This window comes from Tupaia chinensis, unplaced genomic scaffold (assembly GCF_000334495.1).
Source record: "Tupaia chinensis unplaced genomic scaffold, TupChi_1.0 Scaffold000251_1, whole genome shotgun sequence".
Taxonomy (NCBI): domain Eukaryota; kingdom Metazoa; phylum Chordata; class Mammalia; order Scandentia; family Tupaiidae; genus Tupaia; species Tupaia belangeri.
Window position 1 is genome coordinate 3,864,666 of NW_006159731.1, and position 17,117 is coordinate 3,881,782.

The 17,117-nt window shown below is 40.7% G+C and overlaps 1 protein-coding gene and 1 non-coding gene across 4 annotated transcripts in view; one reads left to right on the plus strand and one right to left on the minus strand.

The window, feature by feature from the left end:
• Positions 1 to 17,117, plus strand: part of ARL15 (ARF like GTPase 15) — a 494,530-nt gene that overhangs the window by 105,360 nt on the left and 372,053 nt on the right. The gene's annotated exons all lie outside the window — the stretch shown is intronic.
• On the minus strand, positions 6,330 to 6,436 carry LOC114007909 (U6 spliceosomal RNA). Its single transcript, XR_003549482.1, has one exon. It is a non-coding gene; the product is annotated as a U6 spliceosomal RNA (small nuclear RNA).

A 17,117-nucleotide genomic window follows, 5' to 3' on the forward strand; every position in this document is an offset into this window, starting at 1 on the left:
AGGAATGCCTTAGTTGGGTGGTCTAGTCTAAAGGCTGTGTCACCCTGCTTGAAGTCTAGCCACTGGCTCAGAGAATGTTTAATGTGCTGAGACAACTCAGTAGAGCAGTGAGGAGTAAGAAGTCTGTGTGGCATCCAAGGTGGCAAGAGGGGCCCTTTGGCTCCAAGGGTGTCACAGATCCCCACCCCCCACCTCCCCAGCCCGCAGAAACATGGGTAGGAATAAACTCTTCACAAACACCTTGATACGCTTCTCCCATTAGGAAACATGTTATTTTTAGGGATGGTATGTTTAGTGCTCCTAAAGTAATATCGTAATGTCTGTGATGTCTCCTTTGTAAAAATGCTCAGCTTACTTAAAGGAGACTGGGGAGTAAGGAATACAGATATCTTCATGAACAGTTCTTAAATTCTTAAAATGAAGTCAGTGATACTGGTGAAATTTTCTTCCTGGTTCCAGAAATTCATTAGAGGAAATGTTTTTATTATTGCAAAAGCGAAGGTTGCATTGTATTTACTTGGACTAGAAGAAGAGAATCAACAAATAAAAAACTTATTTATGAAAGAGATTTGGAGTGTTTCAGATAACTCCACATTTTTATTGTAAAACCTGATCAATTTCAAGAAAAAGTAATGGAATAAATGAGAATGCCCTTTATATCTTTTATTCATTGGCTGTCTTGGGGAGCGGTCCTATGGTGTTAGAGATGCTGAAAGGACATCAGCTCTTACGGTCTTTGTCTTTTTTGGGTTTTTGCCATAGGGCATGTGTGCTTGCTGGAGAGAAAGGGGGGAAAGTGAGAAATCACCCTCCAGGGGACATGGCCAGGCTGCAGTCCCTTCTCCATTGGGATTTAGGCACACACACCCGGTGTGATTTTCTTTTCTCTTTTCTTTTTAAATTTTTTAAAATAATTATTTTATCAGGACCAGCAGCTGGCATAATGGCTAGGTCGCTGGACTCTCATGTAGTCGACCTTAGTTCGAATCCCAGACCCGGTGGCTTAAACTCACGCCAGGTGCGTGTGCGTGCTTGCCCAAGATCCTGAGAGGAGAAGGGTTTGTGGGGTGGCCATCCGCCTGGGAGGGTGATTTTTCACTTTCTGTCTCTTTTTCTCTCTGTCCTTCTGGAGAGTGCACATGCCCTATAGCAAAACCCTCTCTCTCAAAAAAAAAATATATATATATATTTTATTTAACTTTATTTGTGTATTTATTTATTTATTTATTTATTTTAACTTGACCAGAGTGAGAGAGAGAGAGTGAGAACGCAAGTCACTAGATCCAGGATTTGAACCACAGTTGACTATGTGAAAGTCCAGTGCCCTTAACCACCACACCACGTGCTGCCCTTCTCCGCACGTGATTTTCAGGCCACTGGGTCCAGGACTTAAGCTGCAGTTGGTTATGTGGGAATCCAGCAGCTTAAACACCATGCCACTGCTTTTATTGCGCAACCCAGACCCAGCCTGCTAAATGGGCTGCATTTCTCCTTTGTCAGCTGCTCTGTGTCAGATTCGCTAGACCTTGAGGCTGGGGACGAAGGGGAGACGTGCTCTTCTTTCCTGTTCTCTTACTGTTCTAGTTAGGTTACCTCATTTATGGCCCTTCCCCTTAGCAGTGGGAGTGGGAATTGGTTTAAGTCCAGCTTTTTTACACACTCCTGGAGAGTGATCCTCTGAGGTCCCTCAGATGGATCAACACCAGGCAGCAGGGCAGGGCCCCTTGCTTAAAGGTCTGTGTCCCAGCCCCTCAGTTCCTTCTTCTGGGCTTGAGGCAGCTGCTGAGCAGTGCCCTCTCCTCACAGGTCCGGCGCACCTATGGTCTGGGCTCCCCACCCTCCTGCAATTTATGTCATTAGTTGCCCAAATGGCCTTCTTTTTGCTTTTCCAGTTTCCCAAGCCCTATGTAACTCATCCTTTATATTAAATTCTCAGTGTTCAAGTGAGTGTGGTTTCAGTTTTTCAGGTAGAACTTTTTCAATGGATTAAAGATTTCATTGGGCCTAATTTTGTTCTATTCTAATAATAAGGTATTTAATCATTCGATTTATTTTTATTTTAAGTTGTTGTCAAAATACCTGTTTGTATTAACTTTCTGACTAGGTATTTTCTTTCTCTAGTCTCTTGATCGAATCATGGTTGGGATTATCATCAGAAAGCAGAATGGATCCTCTTGCTCAGAGGACTAATAGGCCCAGCTGTTGTGTGTCAGGGGGTGGGGCACTGCTATGTGAGAGTGGAGCCATAGGGGAGGCCCCGGGTTTGGATCTGGGGTCAACCTGAAGTCCCCAGGCATGCCCAGGGTCCACCTGTGATCCTGGCTGGCTAGGGCGTTGGGGATTGAGGATCGTAATATGGCAAGATCCTATCAAGGGTACATGTCTCTCTCTCTCTCCTTTCTCCATCAGTTAGTCAATAAACGTGAGGACTAATTACAGTTTAATAAGCATTTGGTGGAATGAACTAGAATGGCTAGTTAATTCCTTTTCTTCTTGTTTTTTCATTTATGATAGAACATGTGTAACATGAGTGAGAGGGAGAGAAACACTCTCTGAAGGGCCGTGATCTCATTCCTGTGTTCCTCAGGCTTGCCAGGATCCTGGGCATGTACACGTCCACCCAGCATGTTTCAGGCCAGCCAGGATATGGCTTACAGCTCCGCAGACTGGTATGCTCCCAGCTGCACCACAGAGACTGGGCCCTAGTTGATTTTCCTCCTTCCCTCCCTCCCTTCCTTCCTTCCTCTGCCCGAGGGCACACGTGCTAGCCAGAAGTGAGAGAAAGCACCCTGTAATGGACCTTGGCCATGCTGCAGTCCCTTCTCTGTGTCTCTATCCCTTCAGGATATGGGGCATGCACACACACACACATGCCCAGTGTGTTCTTCAAGCTGCCACAGCTAGGACTGGAACCATAGTCGGCCATGTGGGATCTGGCTTCCTTAACCATTAGGCTACTTTTTCAATGGATTGAAGACTGGGGAGGAGGGAAAGATGTGCTCTTTTTTTCTTCTTTTTTCATTATTCTATAATAGTTAGATCACTTCATTAATAGCCCTTGTAGTTAATTTCTAATAAAAAAAAATAAACTAATCCCCTCATTAATTTCCAATAATAATTTACAATATGAATTTGAAAAGGAAATTTAAATGGATTACTTTCTTCAAAGAGTGTGTTCTAAATATGTAAGTACTAGGTACATAGAGGAAAGTTGTTTTCCAGATATACTATGTAAGAACATGCAGTAGAGAACACTGGGACAGATAAAAATCCAATTGTCACAAGCAAAAGAAGGGTGAGTTCTGAAGGTGGATAGTAACTTTCTCGTAGAGTAAGAAACCAAAAAATACTGCTGGGAAAGATTGATAGATGAACCACAATCTGGGGTGATACAGCCTCTTTTTTCTTCTCTTTTCTTTTCTTTCTTTTTCTTTTTAAAGAGGTTTTGCTTTGGGGTGCATGCGCTTGCCAGAGAGAGAGATAGTGAGAGGGAAAGCGAGAAATCCCCCCCAAAGAGGGTGGCCACACTGCAATCCCTTCTCCTCCATTCTCCTCCTGGGACCTTGGGCATGCCGCACATGTCCTGGCATGATTTTCAAGCCGCCGGGTCCAGGACTTAAACTGTGGTCAGCCATACGGAAGTCCAGCGATGTAACCACTGCACAATCTGCTGGTCCCAGATACTCTATTTTTTCTTGTGTAATGAGACTCATATAAAGCGTACAGTGCATTGAGTTTTCGGTTTCTCCCAGAGTTGTGCAGCCATCATCTGGTGAAGACACTTGCAGTACAGTGCCTCCGTCTGGCTGCCTACCATACGTATCCTTGAAAGATGAGATTGCGCATTCCTCTGAGTAGATGAACCTATCTGTGCTAATCCTGAATGGTGAACCTATTCTGCCTTGTGCTTTACCAGAATTTAGTGATCTGGTTACACTTCTGTAGATTGGCATTGGCATTGTATGGCAAAGGGGACTTTGTCCGATCATTGTGTTCTTGGGTAAAATGTGTTCTGTCACACAGATAACCACTAACATCAGGCAGTTTCGCTGACATCAGGGCAAGTTTCTGTGGATACTTTTTTCTCTCTTTTTTATAAGGATCAGAGATTATATGAAGCAGAGGCTAAAAATGGTGCATGTTCGAAACTAGATGCCCTGATGAATGAGCTCTCTGATAATTGTCCCTTTCTGATCATGTCCACGTAAGGTGCCGAGAGTCCTGTGGCTCTTCAGACATGTGAGTCTCAACCTTTTCTCTCTTACCTTGTCTCTCTCTTGGTTTGAGAAGATACCGTGTTTTGCTTTTCCCAACCTCCTATCTCCCACGTCTGCTAATCCAGATCCCTTCTCAGAAAGGTGTTATTCTGCAGGAAATTTTACCTCCCATGTGCCCAGAGCCGCATTTGCCGTTTTGCACCTACAGCTTTCCGATGGTGATCCTGTCATTGTAGACGTGTGTGCTCGCTCTGGGCTTTCATCTCTGAGCACACGGACAGTTACTGAATGCACTGTAATGCACAAGAGTTGTTTGAAGTGACATATCCCTAGGAATGTTTGTTGATGGTACTTACATTGCCTGGTATTTTAGCTGCCCTGTGTGACCTTGAGAGTGACCCCAGAGCATTCAGGCCTTTCTGTCACCTGGCTTCCTGAGGAGAGAACGACACCTAGCACCCAAGATTTACATGGCTGTGGACCTCTGCTGTTTCTGTGCTACAGAAGGTGGAGGCCATCCATGCAGAGGGGCCTGCTCTGCTCTTTGTTCCGCTGAGCTCCCCCTGCACATGTGGGTGCCTTCGAGTGGGGTGATTTAGTGCAGGGAGCTGAATTCCAGAGTGGGGAGGCCTTGGCTACTGCTAGACTCAGTGACCGAGCAAGTCTTCTAGCCCTACGGCCTCTGTTTCTCATTTATAAAAGGATGCTCATCCAAACACCAGCCTCCCAGTCTGCCTGTAAGGATTAAGAGGGGTAATAGCTATGACAGAGCTGTGTCAACGCAGCGAAGATTAGGCCCTGGTTAGTCACGCCACCAAGCTTGACGAGGGACGACGTGCCGCGGCACACCTTTGCCTTAGTGAGCTGTTGAGGGATCCTGTTGTCATCAGGCCTCTTTCTTCCCTAGTGGATGAAGGGAGGAGATGAGCTCAGACAACTTGGCCTCAGTGCTGACAGAACCGATGTTCCTTCTTTAATAATCACAACTAATTTTGTCATGTTATTTGAGAGAGAAGTTGAGGTGAACAAGAAGTTCAAATCTTCGGTGTTTTGTTTTAGTTGAAGCAGGTGAATGGTGAGATTAGCTTTTTCTGATGTGGGTTTTATTCTAATTAGAAAGATTTTATTTATGTTATTAAAAAAAAACAAAATGTACTAATAAATCAAGGAATTATTTCTAATGAAACATTTTTCATCTCTAGAAATAATTAATGAAAAAAATTGTATATATGTGTATATTTTATCTCTCCTATTTTCTTCCCCTTTGGATTTGGTTCAAGGCTCTTCCTCTTCACCTTAGTTGGTCTCTGACACTGTCATTGGTCACCTCAGCATCTGGTTTCATGCCTGGCTAAATGTATGGCCTCTCAATTCTGAGAGTTGCTCTATTTTTCTTTTTTAGGAAAGGTTTTTGCTATAGGGTGCATGTGCTCACCAGAAAGACAGAGAGACAGAAAGTAAGAAATCACCCGCCCAGGGGGGATGGCCACGCAACAATCCCTTCTCCTCCATTCTCCTCTTGGGATCTTGGGCACTCACGCTCACATGCCCTGCGTGAGTTTAAGCCATTGGGTCTGAGACTCGAACCATGGCCTACTACATGGGAGTCCAGCGACATAGCCATTACACCAACTGCTGGTCCCAAGTTTCTATATTCTTAGAAAAAAAAGTTTATTTCTTCCATGAATGAGAGAAACAGCGAGACAGACAGATAGCACCCCCAACAGGGTCTTGATGGTGTGATTCAACTCCATCCTCAGCTTGCCCTGGATCTTGGGCACGTATGTGCCCATTGTACTCAGAGAGGTCTCCAGATGCAGACCCTTCCCATATGGGTCTGCCTTGCAGAGCATCATGTTTTGCAACTGCATCACCATCCGGCCCTTTCCCTTCCTAATCAACCAGCTTCACCTCGTTGCATGGTGTGCACTTGCCTCATTTCCTAGGGGTCAGATTCGAGCTCTTCTTCTCTGACCTCAGCCTCCTGTTCTTTCAGCTGCTCCTTCCTTCACTCCCTCTAAACCTACTTATTCTTCATCTTGAACCAATGAATGGCTAGTTTCTACCTGTCTCTCAATTCCATCCTTCCTTCTCTCTCTCTCTCTCTTTTTTTAAAATATGGAATGCTTCATAAATTTGCATGTCATCCTTGCCCAGGGGCCATGCTAATCTTCTCTGTATCATTTCAGTTTTAGTATATGTGCTGCTGAAGCGAGCACCCTTCCTTCTCTTAATAGTCCTTAGGCCTGAACTCTACCGTCCTCTGTGTCAGCTGTTTGCTCACTGGCATCCTTAGGATCCCTTTCCCTTTTAATCTTTGGCTTTAACCACAGTTTTGATAGTCTCTCCCCAACCCATCCACCTTCCACCCCAATTTTATCTTCCAAACCACTAAACTCACTGGAGATAACATTTCTGGGCCAAATACTTAGTCATGATGTGTCCCACTGGCCTCGCCTCTTCTGGAACCTCATAGGTCCTGAGAAACTCCTTTTAGTTTAGGTCTTCTTCGCTCTGGGCTCCCATTCCCATCAACTTTCCTGATTTGCTAGTGTGTATTCTTGCCCTCTTTGTCAGTGGGGCGGTAAGGGTTGATCAAATTGAATTTCTTCAGCTCTCCTTTACAACTCAGCGATTATCTATATCTATATATACACCTATATCTTTATCTCTCTCTCTCTCTCTATATATATATATATATATACTTACATATTTCTCTCACTTTCTTGCTGATTCAGTTGGGTGTCTTTACCCTTTCCAAGGTCTGCCTATCCGCTTGAGTACCAGTTCATCTGCTTCTGGCCGCCTCCTTCCTGTCTTCACCCTCTTGCCTTCCGCAGACTCTCCTCCTTTCATCCTTCCTGAAGCCTTATCTTCACAAGAGCCTCTCTTCCTTTTAATTACAAATTTCCCAAAGAACTTTCTCTTCTCTTTCCACTTTTTTGCCACACAGTCATTCCTTAGCCCTTTGGTCAAATGGCATCTCTTCCGTTCATCTGGTTCTGTTCCTTCAAGTCAGCAAGGACCTCTTATCTAGTTGCCAAAGAATCGACTTCTCCCCCTCTCCACCACCTCAGGCAAACTCAGCTACTCCAGCACATCTTAGACGGCTGGTACTTTCAGGCTGAACGGATGAATAAAGGAGCTTTGTTTTTCTCCCTTGGTCTCCATGATCACATTTTTTCAATTGTGGTCTCTGACCAAACTTTTCATCTCTTTTTTCTGCCTAACTCTTAAATTCTTAGTCTTTCAACTTGGCAGAATGATGAAAAATAAGGGAATCTTAATTGAGTGCCCAAAGTATGCCAATTGCCATCCTCTAGGCACTGCAGCTACATGTTTTGTCATCTTTACAACAACTGTATGAGGTTTTTTAAAATCCCATTTTTTAGAAAAGGGAAGTTAAACTTAAGAGACTTTAAAAACTCACTCATAGTTAGGAAGAGGAGTTTGGTTCCCATTTGATATGGGTATGTGTGCTTTTCCCGCTAGGTTCACATGGGACTCAGGTTGGAGCCACTTACGTTTCACGGCATACAATTAGTGCTTGTATATCTTTTTGTTTTTCTTTTCTCTCTTCCCCCTTTTTTTAATTGTGAAAGAATCTGTGAACTTGCAGAGAGAGAGAGAACGGACGAACCAATTAATGGGGCATGGTCATGCTGTAATTCTTTTCCTCCATTTCTCCGACATGTTGGAGTTTGAGGCACGTATGCACACACACCTCGTGTGGTTTCAAGCTGCCAGGGCCAAGATTGGGGCTAGGATATGAACTGTGGTCAGCCATGTTGGTTGTGGCTCCTGTAATAGGGCTTTACCTCTGCTTTAGGGCCAGTTCGTGCTTGTATATCTTAAATATACAAATTTGGGAGCAAATCTGTAAAGACTGAATCTGTTCCTATAGCTTCAATCTTTTGCTTCACTTTTTTTCTTTAAAAAATATTGTCTTCAAAAAAAAAATCACAAAAAGTAGTATGTGTTTGTTGGTAAAAATTTAAACCACAAACTCTTGCTATAAAGTAAAAAAGTGAAAATTTTCTTCTGCCCCTTCCCACCACTCCCACTCTCAAGGGATGGTGTCAACCATCCTTTTTTACACTGATGAGTCCAAGTTTTCAGTTCCAGTCCCTGGATCCTGAGTTTCACAATCCAATCTCTGTTAAGCCCAGATGCTGATTTATAGCTATTTATATTTTTCCATATCATTGTGTGTATTCACATTGTTGAGCCACTTGAAATTCTTTTGGATAAGTGGCAGGTGTGAAATCAATCAGTTAGTCAACTGAGTAATCTCTCGTTTAGCCCACTGGCTGTGTTTACATCTGTGCTGCTGGCTCCTCAAACTTGTATTCTTCAGAATTAACCTTTTCATTTTTAATTCTTTCAACTCTGTTCCCTTTGCCTTATCTCAGTTGTGACATCACCTTCCCTGTCATCCCTGTCTCAACCCTGTTGGTCACATCACTGTCCCATCAGATGGGAAGTTCTTAGAATCGTGCGTTCACCACGGTGCATTCCCACTGCCACTGCTGAGGCTCAGCCACGTTTTGCTGGCTTGCAGTTACCCTGGCCTCATCATGGTCTTATGCTCCTCCTAACTGTGCTCTACTGAGACTGAACTTCTGACAACCTCAGTGTCATTGTGTCCCTTCACTGCATGAGCACAAGCGCACTTTATGCTGATATTGTTTAAGCTCTAGCCACATCTGTTTCTGGATTTGGCTGACTTTTTATTCTTCTACTTGTATTTCTGTTGATTCTGTTCAGAACGTACCCGACATCCAACGCACCGCTCAAATGTTCCCATATTATTGTGACCTCTTCTTGAGATGCCTCCAATTCGCATGTCACAGAAGCTCTTTCCTTTCCCTGTGTTCTCATAGTTGCCTTTTGTCTTCAGCATTAGCACCTGATCGATTTTGCCTTGTGTGAAGTTGATAGTTTAAATCTACTGTCTCATTAGATTGTAAATATTTTGAAAAGACTGTGTTGTATGTGTTTTTAGGTCATTTAATTGGCCCATAGGAAGTTTTCGGGTAAATCCTATTTGAATGTTCTTTTCTTGAAGCTTTGATTTAATAACTTTTAAATCAAGTCTGTTATTTTTATGTTTACATTAATGCTGTTAGCAGGCTTATCTCTGCTAGCTCCAATAAGCTAAGGAAGTCTATGCTTAGTGGTCTGTATAGTTCATAACAATTTTCAATCAAACAACCTATAGATTTTTTAACATTTCTACAAAAAATTTGACCTATTTAAGAGACGCTGAGATTATATTAAAATTTAGCTCCTAAACTGTTCTACTGCATGTGAACTCTAAAACACCATCAGAAAGGTACTATGGAAGTATAGAAAGTATTTTGGGGTCTGGCTACATAATGCAGAGGTTAAGTGATGCAGAGAGGAAGCCGGATCCCACGTGGCTGACCAGGGTTTGTGTCCTAGCCTTGGTCACTTGAAAAATATGTCAGACAGGTGCATGCATGCCTAAGATCCTGACAAGATGGAGAATTGGAGGAAGAAGGATTGTGGCATGACCAGGTCCCATTGGGGGGGGGTGTTTCTCCTTCTCACCTGCACATGTGTACCCACGTATGTTTTCTTTTTTTTTTTTAAAGAAAAATGGAAAGTATATTTTTTGAGAGATTTTTCCTATAGGATGCATGCACTTGCCAGAGATAGAGACACAGAGACAGAAAGTGAGAAATCACCCCCCAGGGGGATGGCCACACTGCAGTCCCCTCTCCTCCAGTCTCTTCTAGGGATTTTGGGCATGCATGCACATGCATCTGGCATGAGTTTAAGCCGCCAGGTCCAGGTCTTGAACTGTGATCAACTGTGTGGGAGTCCAGCAATGTAACCACCATACCATCTGCTGGTCCTGGAAAATACTCTTTGTAAAAAAAAAAAAACAAAACCCACACAGATACATATGCACAGAAAGACAGACAGACACACACACACACACACACACACACACGTACACTTTATTGCCATAGGGTGCATGCATTCTCCAGAGAGACGGAAAGCACTCCCACAGTTGGGTTTGCTTCAATCCTTTTTTCTCCATTCCTCCTTTCTGTCAAGATTTTGAACATGCAAGCATTTGTGCCTAGCATCTTTCTCAAGCCTCTGGACCTAGGATCCAAACTTCAGTCTGTGATGTGGGAGCCGACTGTGCACTGCACTTACCTGGCATTACGGGGCTGGCCCTGTAAAAAAGGAAATATTCTTAATTAATTAAGACTTGATTAATTCTTATTCTAAAATCTGTATGTTTTAATAAGTTTTAACCTGTCTCCTAGGTAGTCTTTTTAACCAATCCATTTCAAACAAAAAAATGTTTAAATAATTTGCATTTTATATTTGCTAGAGGGTGTATGCACTCTCTGGAAAGAGATATATAGAGAGGAGAGTGAGAAAGCATCCCTTCCTTGGGGAATGATCTCACCACAATTCTTTACCCTCCGTTCAGGATTTTGAGTACATATGTACTCACATCTGGTGTTTTTCAAGCCTCTGGGTCCAGGACTCATCACGTAGTCAGCCCTGTGGTATCCAACCACCTTCGCTGCCACATTATTGGCCAACTCCAGGATGATTTACATTTCAGTTTTTTTAAACGTAGATCATTTTGTAAAATAGGCGGGAGGATGGTTTATTGTTCTTGTGACAGGAGGTTAGAGAACATTTTACCTACTGCAGTCACTGTCTCTCTGAGAACATGATGCATGATCATTTTAAGACCCAGCTTGACTCCCGAACACCTTGTCTCCTCTAATGAGTATGCGCAGGCCAAGGCTTGAGATAAAGGGTTTTTCCCTTTTCCACAAGTGCCCTCCAGTTTTATTCCACTGTGATCAGTGGATACAGTTTCCTACTGTTCGTTTTCTCTGGGAAGATCGAAGAAAGAGAAACAGTGAGTGGACTGGGAAAGCAGGATCACACATCTTTGCTCCCCTGCTCACCCCACCCCTACCTTCCGGCAGTACGAATATCGAATACCATTTAAGGTGCTGGTTTTACATGCTTGTGTGACAAGCACAGCGGTGATTTATTGCTGACCAGCAGTGTCAGCGTTAACTTAGATGAGAAAGTCCTAGAACACTATGCTATGACTTTTGTGGAACAAGCCCCACAGTGTCCAAATAGGCGGTTCAAGCATTTTTTGTTTTTCGGGTCATGTTTTGTTATTTATGTGGTGAGCCCTCGCCAAGTCATTTACTAAACTGAATATCAGCTTTGAGGGTTTGGGGGGGTTTTCTTTTTGAAGTGCAGTTCCACTTTGTTGCCACACTCTATTCCTAAATCTTTTAGGTGAAAATAATCAGTACCCCTTTTTTTTTGAATAAAATCTCAAAGGACTGACTTAATTATGCTGCCTCTTTAAGTTTAAATTTTTGTTCAAAGGACAGCTCAAGTAACCTAACTATGCTTCTTAGAAATGTGAAATTCATTGGGATTCAAGAGAAACTGGCTTTCTTATCCTTTCAGGATTGATCTTTCACTTCATCTGGGCTCATTTTTTACCTCCCATCTTCTAGTATTTAACATTTGCTTTTAGAATTTATTTTGTTTATGCCTATTTGGCGCAGAAGGAGTATTTCCCAAGTTGCTTACATTTCTCTAGCCTTTCATTGTTCAGAATTGTTCCAAACTTCCAAACGAAAAACTGTGTGTGTGTGTGTGTGTGTGTGTGTGTGTGTGTGTGTATGTGTGTGTGTGTGTGTTTCTGGCTACATGACCTAAACTTTACTTCTCTGAGTCCACAACTTTTTTTGGTCCTGTAGTATCAGAGACTTTATTCTTAATAAATGTGGTTTGTTTATAGCTAAGTCTGTGTGAAATTTCACTTAAGAAAAATGGGACTGTTTCAGATGTATTTTCCCGTGAACCAGTTAGCTGTTACTAACCCTTGTTTGAAGATGGGAGTATGCGTGTTTATGTTTGTATATATGCACATGTGTTTGATTGTGTGTGTGTGTGTGTGTGTGTGTGTGTGTTTTAATCTACTATAGGTTGTGTACACTCACCATAGAGAGAGAAAGTGAGAAATAGAGAAAAAGGATAAGAAAAATCACTAACTAAGAGGACAAAGGCATGCTCTCTTAGCTGGGCTGGAGTGAAAGTTTGTGTTTCATTTAAAATGACAAATCAGCAAATCTCTATTCAACAATGTTGCATCAAGGTGAATTTCCCCTTCATTCTGGCCCTTGGACAGTTCGCCTGGACAGCTTCCCAGGAAAGCCCCTGTGTAAAACCCCCATTAAAGCAGTCATCATAAAATCATTTCACTTCCATAATGCTTGTCTTCTGACCTATGTGAAACGCACCGCAACTCTTAAGGTGCGTACTTTAAGTTTTAGCGTTGCTAAACAAGAAAATTAAAAGAGAACACAGCATTCTCATTTGTGCCCAAACTGTGATAAAGATCGAAGATAAAAGGTAGAATTTCTTTTTTTTTTCTCATATGGTAGAAGGATTTTTGGGGAGAGAAACTAGGCTTTCTGCAGGAAGAAAGTGTCAGTTTTTTTGGGGGAGGGTGTTTTTCTCTGTCCTAAATTCTCCACTATTATTTACAATTAAAGAGGGAAAAAAGACATCTATCTACCGACGTGACTCTTAGAATTTATCGTTCTTAGTGCCAGGACTTGAGTCGGCACAATGAGGCTCACCAAGGCAACAGGGGTGTTTCAACAGATTGCACGGTTTATTGGTCACCATTAGTTAGTTCCCAAAACTAAACAAAAAATAATAAATTATCTGATGTATATTATCTCTTATCTCTTTCTGAGGGCCATTGGTAATTTGAGAGGGACACTAAATGGGACTTACTCCATAATTTCACTAGTAAACAAACTTACAGGGAAGTCAAACTAGCATTCAATGTCTAGCCGTCTGTTCTTTAAGATCTCTTAGTAACTACAGTACCAGAAAATACGGATGGGTGTGAAGGTACTGATCACTGAAAAAGAAAAAATCTACCAAGAAGAGCGTTTCTAACTTACGACCAATAATATCTGAATTCCGTGCCAGAAATTTTCAAGGTAACGAAACATGTCAAACAGAAACCTCAGTGAGGACGTGCTCTGGGGAGAAACCAGCTGAATGTAGTTCAGTAACAAATTCCACACAGATAAACCATTGACTCTGGAAAGCTGTATATCTGCTTTAGAAGCTTCTATGTTTTCTTCTTTTACCAAGAGCAAAAACAAACAAAATGGAAGTAGGAGAAGGAGGTGGAGATAGAGAAATTGTATTCGTATGCTGGGTCAGTTTCTAAGCTAATTTTGACCTTTATGGTACGCTATTTTCCACATTTGCCCACTACACAAATGTCTACAGATGGTAACAGGTAACTTCAATACTGCGTCATCTGCCAGATGTAAATAACTGAGCTTCGTAATTATATGGTAGTTACTGTACAGCTGAAATTGTTACATGGTTGTTAGTACCCCATAAAATAAGGCGATAGTGTGTTTTTTTTTTTTCATAATCTATTATAAGAATTTCTTCTTTCAGTTACCATAAATAATTTCGGTGTGCTCTGACAAGTCAGTGAGTCACTGCAGAGATAGTTTTTTATTCCTTTAAGATACCAATAGATTATCCACTTCATGAAGAAATGAATATTAAACAAGGAAGGCCAGATTTCGGCCTTTCCATTTTAGTTCTTGATATTGCTGGCTGGTCACTCATGGCTCGTAAAGAACAGTTAGTTTGAGGAATGGGCATATTGGCCACAATACTTTTAATGTGATTTTTGGAAACTGTTAAAAAGCCACATTATGAAATATTAGTAGTTACTTTATTCTGTTGTTTGTTCATTTGTTCTTTCTTTCTTTGACCACTGTCTTTTCTTACACATAACCAGTCTAATATCGACTTTGTGGGTTTATATACCAAACCCAGATTTAAACACAGTTCCTAAATAACTTGTATTTAATTAATATGTGATTTATTTAATTAGTTCTCTGCCTCTTTCTTTTGTTACGATTGTCTTGATTTCTAGTTCCTGTTTTTGAAACAGGGAAAGTTTTAGGCCTTTCCTGGTTCAACTCATGCTGTCGACAGCACACCTCACTGTCCCTAGTAAAGAGGAGCATTGAATTTCAGATTCGATGCATTTTAGTCTTTTTTTTAGTTTTCTTCCATTCTGATCCCCTCTATGTGGCTGCTTTGCAAAACAGTTTTGTGCACGCAGACATGACTTAACTCCATTCCCTACATAGAGAACTATTCAACTTTACTTTTATGTGTTTTGAATACTGCCTCATGTGAGACTGTGACAGCAATAAAGTATGCATGGCCAACCTTATTTTAATAGCGAAAGAGAGCTGCTTTTAATTAATAAGTGGATCTCTTTATGTCTGGGGTTTTCAGTTTATTTTGTGGTTCTTTGGAGTTCTTCAATTATGTGGTGTAAAAGGGCTATGTTAGTGGAGACTAAATCTTTTAAAAAATCTGTCATTTACATGTTTTCTGTCTGTAATCTGTTTTCTGATTACTGTCTTGAAAAACATACACACACACACACACACACACACACACACACACACGGGGCAGTAGCAGTTTTTTCCTAAAATGTTAAAATTCGTAGCCTATAATTATGTCTATTTTAAGTCATTAATAATATGTACCATTCATATACAGTGATAGAATGCTTCAGTTGCCTCATCATTCAGGTCCAAAATATTTTAACGAATCTTTATATATTTCTCTTCTTGACATCTACTTTCAAACTATGAAACCAATAGCCTTTGTATGAAGCCTTGATACATCTGCCAGGTATCTAGTGGAGCATTAGGAAAGGTTTGCAAAGGCTCTTTTCACCAGTGAAACTGTTGATTGTAGTCTTGTCTGATATGCTTGGATTTGGGTTTAGTTCAGTCAAATCTAGGTCGTCGGTATGCACATGACTTCCACACCAGGCTCCGCTCCCTAAGGGGCTTTTATGCCACAGCAGGAAAAAAAACCAACCTAGACCCAGAATGACCCCCAAATGAAGTAACTCCTGGGTGGTAATGCGGACACGTTTATAATCAATTTATAAACGAATACATCTACACTTGCTCCTGCAGGTTTGTGATCTGCTTTTGTTAGATGAAATATTCTATCAGATTTTGCATACATAATAAAGAATGCAATGTTTCATGGTATCGAAAAGAACTGTCGGAAGCATGAGCATTCCCTAGATACAGGCATGGCTGTCTTTTTGGCTGGATATTAATTTCCAGGAAACATCCAGTCCGTATGTCATTATATTTTAACATTTGAAAAGTTATAAACACCAAAAAAACACACATTTCAAACACTGAAGATATGAACCCTTTGAACGTCAGAGATAAAACGGTGAGTTATGTGAACGTTACAGTTTCTTTCTGATTCCTCACGTAGTGTATCTTTAAAGGCTTCCTTTGGTAAGGTACAAATAAATCGGAGACTGCTCTTGGAAACACTCCCCTGGCACTGCTAAACAGTTGTCGGTAGATGGCAGTACTGTTCCACTGCAACATTTTTTTAATCCCTGAATATACGACCTCCCATTTTATTCCCAGTCCAATTTTGAAAATGCCTGATTAGCTACATTAAGCAATGTTTGGGTGATTTTTTTTTTCTCTTTTAAACTTACAGAATTATAGCCACAGCCTGAAAGAAAGCTATTACTGGTAGACAACATGATTATCTCCTGTAATTTATCCAGTCCTACATGGGAAATAGCACATAGACTTTTCACTGTATTTGTAAAAAAAACCTACATACATACATAAAATAGTTCACCAGAGTGATCATAATTTACTTTTTATCAGTTTTTTCCCCCTTAATTCTACTTATCATAATGGTGGATCATCTGAAATGAATATTTGTGTGAACACATTTATTTCTCTTTATTCCTACAAGTCGGCACGTGTGCTTTGCAAATGAAGTACTTTTTAATTCGGCTGAAATATCTTGGTGAATATTAACTTGTAGGTCAATACAGCTAATATTTTCACGTTATTATTTTTTTATTATTTATTTAGAAGTTCAGGGAACAAAGCTATCCTTGGGGAAGAGTTAAGTTTCATTCTTATATTAAGTTTTCTGTTGGTCCTTTGAAGACTTACAGTACAGAAAAATAGGCTGGTCTTCTGTTTTTCTTTGTGATTCAGAATATCTTGTATTATTTAGGGTGAATATTTTATAACTGATAATTTAGGATCATCATTTAAAATGCTAGCTTGAAGAGTCAATAGGCAGGTAGTCTATTTCCTGTACTTTTCATACTTTGAGTTATTTTTAGGGAGGATTTCAGATAGAACGGGAGGATTAAATTGGTAGTTTCTTTTTTTAAAAAAAAATTGTGTATCTATATTCCATTTGAGAAATAGATAAATCTATTTTGTTTCATAAAATACTTTGGGGGCAGTCTTCATTTCAAATTGAGCTGAATTTTAAGAAAACTATGGATTACCTGTTTATCTTGAATTCTCCCACGTTTTCATAAGTTTGTGTCTACAATTGTCAAATAACTGCTTATAGACTTAATCTGGCTTTTTTTTTTTTAACTTTGAAACATTTTGAGAGTGGAATGTATGTTAATATTTTTATTCTCCGTTACCTTTAAAAGCGTTAGCAGGTAGAGTAGAAAGAAGTAAAACATATATAGATTCTCCTGGGTAGAAAGGTTCAGTTTCAGTTATTTTCTGCTCAGTGTGCATGGATTTAAGCCATAATAATCATAGCTATTATATACACTTAAACTTTGCAACATAAGTTATAACCAGTGATAGCTGAAGCTGCCCAGTTATAACATACAATTCCTGTCAGGTTTTGCTATTTTTTAATCCATACCCTATACATGACACAAGTAATAAATTTTAAAGATTCATTTAGGGGTGTATATATATATATATATAT